The 13,953-nt window shown below is 37.2% G+C and overlaps 1 pseudogene; it reads right to left on the reverse strand.

Moving 5' to 3' along the window:
* Window positions 1–12,426: 12,426 nt before the first annotated feature.
* Window positions 12,427–13,834, reverse strand: LOC138071875 (poly(A) polymerase alpha pseudogene; annotated as a pseudogene).
* Window positions 13,835–13,953: the final 119 nt, after the last annotated feature.

Here is a 13,953-nt window from a genome sequence, read left to right on the forward strand (position 1 = left end):
AGCCACCAGGAAAGCCCCAGAGTTTGAATCCTATCTAATGTCAAACCATTCAGTATAGCATCTGCCCCCCTTATACTGAAAACAAAAAAAAACAAAATCATAGGCTGAATAAGTCCCAAATCAAGGCACATTTAACAAATATGCTCTCACCTTTCATTTACAACTCATTTAATCATAGTAAACACTTCCAGGGCTAGGGAATATCACCCCCCATTTCCTGGGAGAGGAGAATGAGGAACAGAAGTGTTAAGGAGTCTGCGCAAAGTCACATGCCTGGAAAGTGATGGAACATTTTGTACTGAGGTTTCGTGTGTTCTTATCCAGCTGCTTTGTACAGCGTTTTACATAAGTACAAAGGCTTTCATACTTATGAACTCGTTTGATCCTCATGATATATGCCCTGTGAGAAAAGTATGATAGACCTTATTATCCTTATTTTGTCGATGGGGAAAGTAAGGCAGGGAAGATTAAACAGCATGGCAAGATCCCACGGCTAATTAGCAACAGAACTAGAGCTGTCACTGAGTCCTTCTGATCCCCTGTCCTCTTTTCTCTTTTATCATTATCATGCTACTCAAGAGTAATCAATTTGTAAACTAGAAGGAAACAACAACAACGACTAGGAATATGCTTCAGAAATTTCCAATAGGAAAAAATTAGCATTATTTAAGAACTAAACCTATTAAAATAACTTTGAAGTAGGGGATATGAGCATTCAGCTTTCATTTCACTTTCAAAGCTCTCAAGACATACGTTTCCAATGTTTCCTAAATCTATGGTGACATCCCAGGTGGGAGGGTAATGAGGGGGTACAGATCACACCCTTTAGAGATTAAACCTAAATCATTTTTGTGATTACCTTATTTTCACTCTCATACTTTATATTAAAATATGAATTACTTTTCTTGATTTTACAGGTCTATCCTGGGTGGCTGGAAGTAAAACTCTTTTCAGGGGAATCTGCTTCTTTTCTCTTAACAAAAATAATATTCATTTTATTCCACAGATATTTTAATTTCTGTATCTTCAATCTTTCTCTCAACTGCTTCTTTTCTAGCAGTACTTAAACCTAAGTATCTTCCTCCCATAGGCTTAGTGGTAGAGAATCTGCTTGCCAATGTGGAGACACAGATTCAATCCTGGGTCAGGAAGATCCCCTGGAGGAGGGCATGGCAACTCACTCCAGTATTCTTGCCTGGGAAACCCCATGGACAGAGGAGCCTGGTGGGCTACAGTTCATGGGGTTGAAACAAGTTGGACACGACCTAGTGACTAAACAATAACAACAATCTTCCCATTATTTAAAATAAAATACTCCTTTTAACCTACATGTTATTACATATACCACTCTACTTCTTTCCTTTTCTCCAGAGACAAGCATGTTTAAAGATCTGTCTATACACTCTTATCTCTGCTTCTCTGTTATACTCCTCAGCCCACTATAGTTCTGATTCAGCCCTCATCACTCTATTGAAAGCACTAAAAATTACCCACATATTAGTTAACTGCATCATTGGAAGGACTGATGCTGAAGCTGAAGCGCTAATACTTTGGCCACGTGATGCGAAGAGCCGACTCATTTGAAAAGATCCTAATGCTGGGAAAGATTGAGGGCAGGAGGAGAAACGGATGACAGAGGATGAGATGGTTGGATGGCATCACTGACTCAATGGACATGGGTTTGGCTGGACTCCGGGAGTTGGTGATGGACAGGGAGGCCTGATGTGCTGCAGTCCATGGGGTTGCAAAGAGTTGCACACGACTGAGTGACTGAACAACAACAATGGGCCCGCTTGACTTTCCAGGAGGATTTGATGGTTTTATGGTTCCCTTTCTTTGTTTTTGTTTTTTTTTTTAATGCTCTCCTCCCACCCCTGCCCCTAGCTTGTGAAGCCAAGGCTTGTAAAGCTCAGTTTCTTCTAACTTTCATGCTTATTTTTTCTCAGCTTCCATTGTAGATCCCTTTTTCTATGTCTGGTCCTCGTTAATTTGACAGATATTTATTGAGCCACACTCTGTTCTTTGTATTATACTAGGTGCTGGGAATAAAATTGTAATTAAAACATATGTTATCTCTACTCTCCTGGAATTTATATTCTAACAGGGAAAGGTCCAATAAGTCAAGAAGTCAAGGATCACTTCTCCAAGAGAATGATGATTTAACTGAAATCTAAAGGGCTACCCAGGTGGCACAGTGGTAAAGAATTTGCAAGCCAATTCAGGAGACGCAGGAGCTGAGGGTTTGATCCCTGGGTCAGGAAGATCCCCTGAAGTAGTAAATGGCAACCCACTCAAGTATTCTTGCCTCTGTGGGGTCACAAAGAATTGGATGTGACTGAATACAAGCATGAAAGAGTGAAAAGGAATTGATCAGGCAATGAAAAAAGGAAAGAACATTTTATGCACAGGGAATGTATGCAGAAACACTTTGCATCATGAGGAGCAAGTGTGCTAGGTTTAGGCTGGAAAGGTTGGTAGAAACATGTGAAGGATTTGCTTTCTTCTGTAGCAAGCACTGAAATGTGGTAGAGGGAAGTGATCAGATCTGCATTTCTGATAGACGTGGAAGATCACTCTGGCTATAATATAGTGGAAACTGGAGGAGGTAATAGTGGATCTGGGCAGATCTCTGAGAGGCAACTGCAGTGATCCAGCCTATAGATGATGATTGTTTCATGTAGGGTGATGGCAGAAGGTTGAGAGGACAAAGTGTTGGATTAGATAAGAGAAATGAGAAAGACTGCAAAAGTAGCTCTTGGGATAAAATATCATTGAATTATTTGTGTGGGGGTAGATTAGGGGGTTCTAAACAGTTTTGGAGACAAATGGTAGTGCAGGAAAATGGACACCATTTCCATTTCAAGGGAAAAGGACAAAGAATGGTAAATTTGTAGGTTTCGAGACAGGAAGGTATCCCCATCCCAAAAGTTTTGTGTTTGACATGAAGAGAGAGGTAAATTTAACTCTTGACATTGAAGAAGATCACAGTGAGGTGGTAAGTTTAGTAAAGTATAAAAAGTTGGAAATTACATTTGAAAATAAGGATGGACAGACTTTGGAAAATTCCTGGCCAGGGCTTCTTTGTTGGCTCAGTGGTAAAGAATCCGCCTGCCAATGCAGGAGACACAGATTAGATTTCTGATCTGGGAAGATCCCACATACTACTGAGCAACTAAGCTCATGAGCTGCAACTGTTGAGCCTGTGCTCTAGAGCCTGGAAGTTTCAACTATTGAGCCCACGTGCTGCAACTACTGAAGCCCCTGCACACTAGAGCCTGTGCTCTGCAACAAGAGAAGCAACTGAAGTGAGAAACCTGCACACCAAAACTAGAGAGTAGACCCTGCTCGCTGCAACTAGAGAAAAGCCTGTGTGCAGCAACAAAGACCCAGTGCAACCAAAAATAAAGAAATAAATAAAATTATTCAAAAAAAAAAAAAAAGAAAGAAAGAAAAATTCCTGGCCAATGGGTTTCTGACTCCAAAGATGAAAGTAAATTCTTCATCAACGAAAATCCTTGTTGTATAATGCAGAAAACCATCACGCTCTCCATTCTTTTGAAAATTCTAAGTGGATTTTAGGAGAAACACTGGGGTACAGGAAAATACGATAACATTTTTCTTTCTCTGCTATAATGAGGCCACCATCTATGGAAGAATGGCACACATATACCAAACATTAAAATATTTACATTGATTCAGTGGTCTGGAACCATATAAATATTGAGTTGGCCAAAATGTTCATTTGGGCTTTTCTATAACATCTTAGAGAAAAACCTGAATGAACATTTTGGCCAGCCCAACAGAAGTTACAAAATGTTTGCATAAATGAATTTTCCTAGGAAGGCAGTTGAGTACTACCAGAAGTTAAGTAGATGAGATCTGGCAGAAATTCACAAACACCTCCTTAATAATGAAGGGTAAGTTCTGAAGGTGAAGGGGAGCTCTGGGAATGAGTTTTGCTGCTGAGTTCAATAGCAATCAAAATGTAGCTAGTCAAATCCTGAAAGTCATCCCATGAAAAAAGCATGAGGGCCAGGGGTGGGTGTGAACACATCAGTTATTTGGCATAGGGGCAGGGATATTTGCTACAAAAAGTGGAGGGCTCTCATAAATCATCACACACACAGAAGAATCTATTTAGGGACAACATTCCTCACAACTCTTATTTTCTTCTTTTCTCTGGCTGTCAAAGCATTGAAATGTCTGATATCTACCCTTCCCCTAACATGCTACTTAGCTTCTCATTGCAACTAGGGCAATCTACTGGTCTCCAGGGGTCAAAGAGGTGATGTAGGAGGGATCTGCCCACCTGGCTAGAGAACCAATTGGAATTTCATGGAGAGGGATCAATAAAACTCCAACACTGAGTGACGGGAAAGAGACAGCACATGAAAAGATGCAATGGGAGAACAAAATTTTGAAAGCATTAGTTACAGAAAAACAGAAGCAAAGAGAAAGCATATGATATTTGTTCAGACTACTGTTTAACAAAACATGACTACCCGAAGTAAGAGCTAGGACACAAGATATGGTAAGAAAGAAAGAAAGTGGAAATCAAAAGAATGTTAGATATAAAGCTTAGTAGAGAAATGGAAATTATTTAGTGTATTAAAAACCTGTACTGGAAACAGTAACAAGGAAACTTGACTGCAAAATCATCAAGGTGGAAGAAAACTTGAGTATTTTCCATTAAGTAGAGAGGAAATGTAGAGAGATTTTAAAAAAAATTATGAGAAATTATAAATGTGGAGGCCAGAGAGTAGAGATTCAGCAAATGAAGATAATCATAATTTTGAAGAGCATATCAGAAGAAATGGAACAGAAACAGTAACAAAAGATGTAATAAGAGAAAACTTTTCCCATCAAAACAAAGACTTGGAGTTTTAGATAAAAATGAGAGCAAAATAAATGTTGGGAAAATTTCCTAAAATATATGATTGTCACAACTGGGAAAAGAAATAAAAATAATACTGATTGCATTTCATTTTAGGTATTATGTTTTGATCTAGTATGTATTGTTATGTATGAACTGGAGCCAAAGCAAACATTCATTGGTTGGTAACACCTGATGATGAAAATTTCTTCATATTTAAGTATAAACTTTGATTCCCTGTGTAAACTAAAATGAAAGGGGCAACAACAACTGTAATCTTGCTTATCTCAGCATGATTTATGAATAAGTTAATGAAACAAAAAAGTCCTTCTTTTGGTTGTAAAAGCCTTTTACTATTGTAGTTCAGCTCATGTATTTTGGATGAGGCTTTAATCCAGAACTTGACAATGAAGTCATTCTTATTAATCTATCAACCAACTGAGAAGTTGGCAACAGCAAATAAATAGGGGTTTGAGATGCATAACTAACATAATATGCATCCCTTGGGTACTATGTGTATCTAATGGAAGAACATCAAGATATTAAAAAGATTTGCTCAGTAACACAATTAGAGGGAATTAGCCATGTGGGTAACTTTCTTCTTTGTCCTCTATTACTAACAAAGAGGCCTTGGATCATTGTTTAAGTGCTTCTGCTCAATTAGGTTAGTCTGTGAAGAGGTTAGAAAATAGTATAAAAATACTTAGCTTCATTACTCTGGTTAAATTAGGAGTCATTTGGGAAAACTGTCTAAGTACACAGATTTTTTCAAAAGACAGGTTCTTGATGTTTTCAGCTTTCATTTGGTTATGTTGTGGTAAAAATCATCCCCTATTTCTCAGTGTCTTATGTCTAATGTTTGCTTTTCACTTATGTTACATTTGGGCTGTGGTGATGCTTACTCCTTGGAAGAAAAGTTATGACCAACCTAGACAGCATATTAAAAAGCAGAGACATTACTTTGCCAACTAAGGTCCATCTAGTCAAGGCTATGGTTTCTCCAGTGGTCATGTATGGATGTGAGAGTTGGACTGTGAAGAAAGCTGAGTGCTGAAGAATTGATGCTTTTGAACTGTGGTATTGGAGAAGACTCTTGAGAGTCCCTTGGACTGCAAGGAGATCCAACCAGTCCATTCTGAAGGAGATCAGCCCTGGGATTTCTTTGGAAGGAATGATGCTAATGCTGACACTCCAGTACTTTGGCCACCTGATGCGAAGAGTTGACTCATTGGAAAAGACTCTGATGCTGGGAGGGATTGGGGGCAGGAGGAGAAGGGGATGACCGAGGATGAGATGGCTGGATGGCATCATGGACTCAATGGACGTGAGTCTGAGTGAACTCTGGGAGTTGGTGATGGACAGGGAGGCCTGGTGTGCTGCGATTCATGGGGTCGCGAAGAGTCGGACACGACTGAGCGACTGAACTCAACTGACAGAGGCCCTGCTCCATGTGTCTTCTTCATTCTAGGATCCCTTCTGAAGGATCAGCATCTATATAGAACATGTATTTCTCATTTTAGAGAGGAAAAGAAAGGACTGAAACACACAAAAGTTTTCTTTCTGCTTCTACTTAGTTGTAACATATAACCAGTTCATTGGCAATATATTGGGCAAATCAAGGTATGTGCCCAAACCTTATATCCATGGGGAAAGGACATATACCTTTCTCATGGGACATTTCTGAAAACCTCATGGTAATGGGCAAGGATGTATATTCCGCTAATAGGCAGGGAGAAAAAATTGGTAAATTCATAACATTTGGCAAAAGTAAATGCAAGGATGATCTAAGGCCTGAATAATGAAACAAGAAGAAAAATGAAAGTGAAAGTCACTCAGTCTTGTCCAACTCTTTGTGACCCCATGGACTATACAATCCATGGAATTCTCCAGGCCAGAATACTGAAGTGGGTAGCCTTTCCCTTCTCCAGGGGATCTTCCCAACCAGGGATGGAACCCAGGCCTCCTGCATTGCAAGTGGTAAAAAATCCTAAAATCAAACTCTCCTCTACTGAGAAATAATACTTTGGATGAAAAATGCAACTATGTATTTTCTATAGAATGACAAGGGAAACAAAGTCAGAAGGCTTACAGGGACTGGTAAACCTCTGTTGTGCAAATGTTGGCAAAAAAAAATCTATAGAATCAGATAAAATAGAACATATTATATCATACCAATTAGGCAGTGGAGATCAAAGATAAATGATCAACTCATTAGATGTTCAAAAAGCATGTACTAAATTCATCATCTGGTTTTGATAATGACCGTTAGTAAATTAAGACTAGAAAAATCCCACCACAGCATGATAAAGTTTATGTCTTAAACCAAGAGCTAACAACATATTAAATATTGAACACAGCCCCAATCCCACTAAAGTCAGAAACAAGATTAAGGATGTCTCCTGTCTCCACTGTATTGTAATTCTCTTCCAGAATATCTATCCACTGCTAATACATTAAGAGAAAGAAATGAGGTATAAGTACTAAAAAGGTGGGGACAGAATTACTATTTGAAGAAAATATCCATGTAGAAATTTAAGAGAAGGAACTTCTCAAACTCTTAGAATAACAATAAATCTCAACAAAGCATCTGACTATAAAATAATTGTATAAAATTAATACAACTTCTAGAAAACAATGAGAAAGGCATTGAAACATGTATAATATCGTGTAAGAAACGAATCACCAGTCTAGGTTCAATGCAGAATACAGGATGCTTGGGGCTGGTGCACTGGGATGACCCAGAGAGATGGTATGGGGAGGGAGGTGGGAGGGGGGTTCAGGACTGGGAACTCATGTACACCCATGGTGGATTCATGTTGATGTATGGCAAAACCAATACAGTATTGTGTAAAGTAAAACAAAGTAAAATTTAAAGAAATAATAATAAACAAGTTCCTTTATTAACAATATTGTCTGAGTACCCACTGTATCCACAACCACCTTCTTAAGCAAGCATCCAAAGCCTCAGCCTGCCGAAATGAGGTGATCTTTATTTGTAATCTCTGAACCAACTAGATTCTCTCTATTAATGTGAATACACATGGGGATACAGTCACTAGAATATCTCAGGAGCTGAGACATAAAACAGAGAGAAGGAAATTTGTATATACCAAAAGGCAGAAAGGGAGAGGAAAAGCAGAAATGAAGACTCAAGCAGACAAGGTGAATTGGAGGAGCTGAGTCACTAATATAGTACAATGGTAGAGCTGCTTTGCCATTCTATTTGGTCAGTAGTCTGTTTCTAGAAGGCCTGATTGGAAAAGCTGTGAATATGTGGAAATAGAACTAAAAACAGAAGGTATTCTGACTGTAGAACCATGTCTTACAACTTGATATTGCCAAACATAGAGACCATTTGCAATAGCAACACAAAATATTAAACACCAAGTAAAATGTCTACCAATAAAAGATATATTTAAAGAAAATGACAATACTTTAAATTCAAGAATAACTGAACAAATAGAGAATTATATATCAAAGCAGAGAAAGTTCAATATTCAAAGATGTCAACTGGACAAAAAATAATTTATGACTTTAAAATGCAATTTCAATAAAAATATCAATGGGATATTTAGAAATGTGACAAAACTGTTTTCAATTTCCTCTGAAAATTTCTAATACATGAGCTATTCCCAGGAATATATATTAAAGAAATACTCAGATGCAAGACATATGCATGGAGATACTGATCATGACATACTTTATAATAGTAAAACCTGAAAATATCTAATATGCGCAAATAGATTATGGTATATCCATATTAAGAGATACAACTAAGTTATTACAATACTATAAAAATATTTAGTTACATTGGAAAATGTTAATAATATATTTAAAATTAAAATTAAAGGTCTATATACAAAGTACACATTAAAAAAAACTATCCATCTATTGGGAATATTTATCACTCAAGTTTACAGTTCAAAGTATTAAGGCTGGTGATTAGATTGTAGGTATTTTTATTGTATAATTTGCTTATTTTTAAATTTTCTAAAATGTCTCTATTGAAAACAGTTTATGATAAAATAATATGTTATTATAATGTTACCAAAAAAACCAAGTCAGCAACAAAAGCCTGAAACAGAGCATAGCAAATAGGTAGAGCTGAATGAGTGTTTTAGAATGAATGAATGAATGGCCAAGATAATTCAGAAAAAAAGACACTTGTGTTTGGGAGTGCATGTACACCCATGGTGGATTCATGTCAATGTATGGCAAAACCAATACAGTATTATAAAGTAAAATAAAGTAAAAATAAAAATTTTAAAAATAAAAAATTAAAAAATTTAAAAAAAGACACTTGTGCTGATAGATGGTGAAATTCATGCTACAAATGTAACATTTTAAATTCACAATAATTTACCAGAGAAATGAATGTAAAAGCAATCACTTAATTGAAATAAGATAAAGAGCTCAGCAACCAACCCAATATAAAATTAATCTGAGATACATGTAAAATTTCCAGTAAAAATATTCAGTGAAGGAATGGACTCCTTTTTCCTAAATTCTGAGACACTGGTTAAAATTTAGAGGGAGAAGATAAAAAAGAATTCTATATCCTACATCAGGAAGCACCATAAACAAATTTAACAGGAAAAGATAGCTAAATTTTTTTTGCAACAGTTTAACTACCTTAAGGTACACAGATTCAAGTTTTTGGAGGTGGGGGAAGAAAAGAAAAACACACTGCTTATAAGAATTGGTTGCTGGTCTATTGGTCTTAGGACATCCATAAACAACTCACAGTGGAAAAAAGTACAAGTAGGTCATGATAATATATTATTAAATCAAAGGAACACAAGTTGTAAAAATGATACCTAATTTGTGCCTCTGAAATGCTTTTTTTTTTTAAATTGGTAACTCTATTATCTAGGGTGAATCATTTATGGGATTAAAATGGCTATACTTTTCTGGGAAATAACTGGTCTGTGTGTATTAAAAGCTTAAAGTGGGACCTAATGATTCAAGTTCTAGGAATTTGAAAGAATCAAAGAGTCAAATCAAGATATATGGACAAGTGTGTTCATTATGGTGTTACTTATAAGAGCAAAAAAAAAAAAAAAAGCAATGGGAAACAACCTTAAATTATTAACATAGGGAATAAACCTAAAACTTTAATAAATTATTTCTATGATATACACTTGTATAAAAACCACATTTTAGAAGAGAATTAACTAGAGTGAAACATGCCTACACTATATTATCAAGTAAAATTTTTGGATCATAAAATAATACGTACAATGTAAACCAAATTTCTTTGAGAAAAAAATTGCATTTTGTGTATCTAAGAAAAATCTATGAAAACAACTGGATACCAAAATGTTACTATCTATCTCTAGCTACGAGTCGGACACGACTGAGCGACTTCACTTTCACTTTTCACTTTCATGCATTGGAGAAGGACATGGCAACCCACTCCAGTGTTCTTGCCTGGAGAATCCCAGGGACGGGGGAGCCTGGTGGGCTGCCGTCTACGGGGTCGCACAGAGTCGGGCACGACTGATGTGACTTAGCAGCAGCAGCAGTAGGGCTAGGGGTTTTTTAAAATGTTCTCTTTCATTCAATTATGTCTATATCAAATTTTCTTTAAATATTATTTACATTATATTTCTCATTTCAGGGAATTTCTACCATATTCATTTTTTTTTCATGAAATATTCTCTCTTCCCCTTCACACCCTACTTTATTTGGTTATGTTTGTTACAGACTGTGTTAAGGTCCATGAAAATCTATCTTCTTTTTAGTTGCATGCTGACTAAGTGTGAAGGCTATGCAAAGTCTGTGGCTTGAACTCCATCACTTTGTGTATAAATTGTACATACTCAATAAATATAGGTTGAATGTATGAAGATTGCAAAGAACAGGGACTGCATACTGATCATTCTGGTACCAAGTAAACTAAAGAAGCTGATCCTTTGTGGCTAAATTGAGTCAGTTTGAGGAAATGTATCACCCTGAATCCTGGGAAAATGGGTTATCCCTTCATTTATGTTCCCAGAACATCCAGTCCATTCTGCTTTATAAAGATTACCATATTAGTTTTTATGACTGTTTTTCTTGAGTCTGCGACTTATTACCTATCTTATATATCCTCGTATCTGTAGTGTCTAGGGACATTTGCCCTACCATATGTGTTCAGTAAATACTTCTGTTTTGAAACTACTTTACTGAGGTATGATTTACAGACAAAAAGCTGTACCTATTCAGTGTAGACGAGTTTGGAGATAACTACCCAGGAGAATCCCATGGACCAAGGAGCCTGGTGGGCTAGAGTCCATAGGGTCACAAAGAGTCAGACATGACTGAAGCAACTTAGCACACGTGCATGCATACATACTTAAAACCATCACCATAACCTATGCCATAAACATGTGAAGTGAAAGTCGCTCAGTCGTGTCTGACTTTTTGAGACCCCCATGGACATACAATCCATGGAATTCTCCAGGCCAGAGTACTGGAGTGGGTAGCCTTTCCCTTCTCTAGGGGATCTTCCCAACCCAGGGATTGAACCCAGGTCTCCCACATTGCAAGTGGATTCTTTACCAGCTGAGCCACAAGGGAAGCCCAAGAATACTGGAGTGGGTAGCCTATCCCTTCTCCAGAGGATCTTACCAACCCAGGAATTGAACTGGGGTCTCTTGCATTGCAGGCAGATTCTTTACCTACTGAGCTATCAGGAAGCCCATCCCATAAACATATCACCTGCCAACCCTTCCTTCCACTCTCTTAATTTATTATTAGTTTTTATTAGTGATAAGAACATTTAACATAAGATCTACTCTCTCAGTAAATTTTACACTAGATGATGCAGTACTGTAAACTATAAGCTCTATGCTATACAGTAGATGTCTAGGACTTATTCATCTTGCATAACTGAAACTTTGCACCCTATGGCTAATAAATCCTTATTAATTCCTCCTCCCAGCCCCTGGAAACCATCATTTGACTCTCTGATTCTATGAATTTGACTATTTTAAAGTTCTCATATTAGTGTAGTAGTTAATATATTAATGTAGTATTTGTCCTCCTGTGTCTGCCTTCTTTATTTAGCATAATGTCCTCCAGATTAATTCATGGTGTCACAAGTGGCAGGATTTCCTTCTTTTGAAAGACTATTGAATAATATTCCATTGCATGTATATACCACACTGTCTTTATCCATTTGTCCACTGACAGATACTTAGGTTGCTTCCATGTCTTGGCTGTTATGACTAATGCTTCCATGAACATGTGAGTGCAAGTACCTCATCAAGATGCTAACTTCAATTTCTTGGGATGAATACCTAGAAGTGGGATTGCTAGATCATATGGTAAGACCTATTTTTCATATTTTTTGACCTCTATACTGTTTTTTTGTAGTGGCTGTACCAATTTACATTCCAATCAACAGTGTTTAAGTTTCTCTTTTCTCCACATCCTCACCAACACTTACATGTTTTTTTTAATAAGAGTCATCCTAATATACATAAGGTGATATTTCACCACACTAAATGATTTTTATTTTTTTTTCAGTGTCTATAATCAACTTTATTTTAATATAATCTAAACACATATCATTCAGAAAATACCAAGAAAAATTTATGTACAAGAGCTGATGCTATTGCATTTGAAAAAAGCTGGCAAGTTCCTGCTACGAGCATATCCCAGGAGATACCACTGAGGAAACCTGATATATTGGAGTAGATGTTGTGGCATTTGGCCCAGTTTGATAGCCCTCAGGGTTAACCTGAAGTTGTCAATGTTTGATACTAGATGTAGACCATCTCGTAAAACCACTTCATTGATTTGCAACAAAATCAAAACCCTGCAAACATTAAGACTTCTTATACATATCTAAATTTTTAAGCAGACTGTTATATTTTAAGTCCAAGTTTCCTGGAATAGTCTGCAGTGCTAATCTTGCAAACAAAATATCAATTTCTATCCCATCAAACAGTTTGATAACTGGTACAAATAAATGCCTCTTCAACAGTTCTTAAATCTTTTACTTCTCCCTGCAATTTCAACTTATCATAGAATGAGGTGACAAAGTCACTTCAATCAACATGTCTTGTTGCAACACACAATGCATCAATATTGGCAGTTTTTTTGTATATACTCCTAATCTGTAAGATCCAGGTGTAAACATTTTCCCATCAGCATGTTCAGTTACAGATTGTGGAAGATTCTTGGTTTCACTGATTTCTCATATCCAGTCTTTTACCAGGTTAATTTTCCCAAAATTAAAATCCTGCACTGAAGTTCCTCTTTCTCTTCAAAAACCCCAAAGGGCTTCAGAGTCTCCACTAGTTTTTGTATAAGCAGGCAGTTAGTCTCCTTGGGGGCTGCTAAGCGGAAGGGAGAGGTAATGCCATAGTGCTTCTGTCGCGGGTGTGTTTGCTGCGATTCCTGCTTTGTACTGGAAACAGCTTTGTCTCGGCCCAGTCATACTCTGCCCCCCTTGCCTGCAACAGCAGTCCCCCATACTCTGGGCAGGATCTGCTGATATGGGAAGGAGGGGCCTTGGCTGCCTCAGCCCTGGTCCAGCCTCACTCCTGCTCTGGCCTAGATAATTTTATTTTAAAATAAAAGTTTTAAGTTTAAAATTTTCTAGCTGCCTTTTTACTAGAGACACTATAATGTATCAGTTAATCCGGAACACTTAAAAAATTACACATAAAATACACATAAAATATAGACATCTTAAGTGCATAGGCTGTGAATATTTACATATGGATGGGTGCATCTAAGTAACTGACACCCCGATGAAGGTAAGCCTACCTAATTACGCTGAGACAAGAGGCATAATCATGACTGATTGCTTCCCTGTGAATAGATTCTTTGGGGCAAGAATATTGTCAGTGATACATTGTATCACGTCAGGAAACACATTTCTGTTTGTACCATGCCTGGTGATGATAAGGTTGAGTATCTGGTTAAGGTGTACATGACCAAATTTCCACTGTTGCCTATAAGATCCATCTTGTCCAATGTAGAGATTTACTTGAGGCATTTTCAAGCAAATTAATTCCATTCAGTGACTTAGTATTTTTCAAATGTCCCAGTCTCATTCGTCCTCTGCTCCCTTAGGGCTGGGCATC

Source organism: Capricornis sumatraensis, chromosome X (assembly GCF_032405125.1).
Source record: "Capricornis sumatraensis isolate serow.1 chromosome X, serow.2, whole genome shotgun sequence".
Taxonomy (NCBI): domain Eukaryota; kingdom Metazoa; phylum Chordata; class Mammalia; order Artiodactyla; family Bovidae; genus Capricornis; species Capricornis sumatraensis.